The sequence below is a fragment of the Symphodus melops genome (assembly GCF_947650265.1).
Source record: "Symphodus melops genome assembly, chromosome: 19".
NCBI classification, from domain to species: domain Eukaryota; kingdom Metazoa; phylum Chordata; class Actinopteri; order Labriformes; family Labridae; genus Symphodus; species Symphodus melops.
Window position 1 is genome coordinate 17,989,137 of NC_136709.1, and position 282 is coordinate 17,989,418.

Genomic DNA, 282 nt, shown 5'->3' on the forward strand with positions numbered 1-282 from the left:
CCACAAGCTCCTGAGAGTGTGATTAGTGAAAACGTTGATTCAGCATTCCCTTTTTTTTTTTTTTTTTTTTTTGCTACCCTGTTCTTTTTCATTCTACATTATTTATCCCTTAGTTGCTTCTTTATACTTTTAACAACGGAAGCCATGCATAAGCTGTTTGATGACATGGCTTTGGAGATTTTCCCTCTATGGCATCACAAAGGGCAGTAAGCCCCTCCCACAGATGTGTCACACTCCCATACCTAGTCATTGTTTCTGCGCTCTTGAGTCCAAATTCTTATT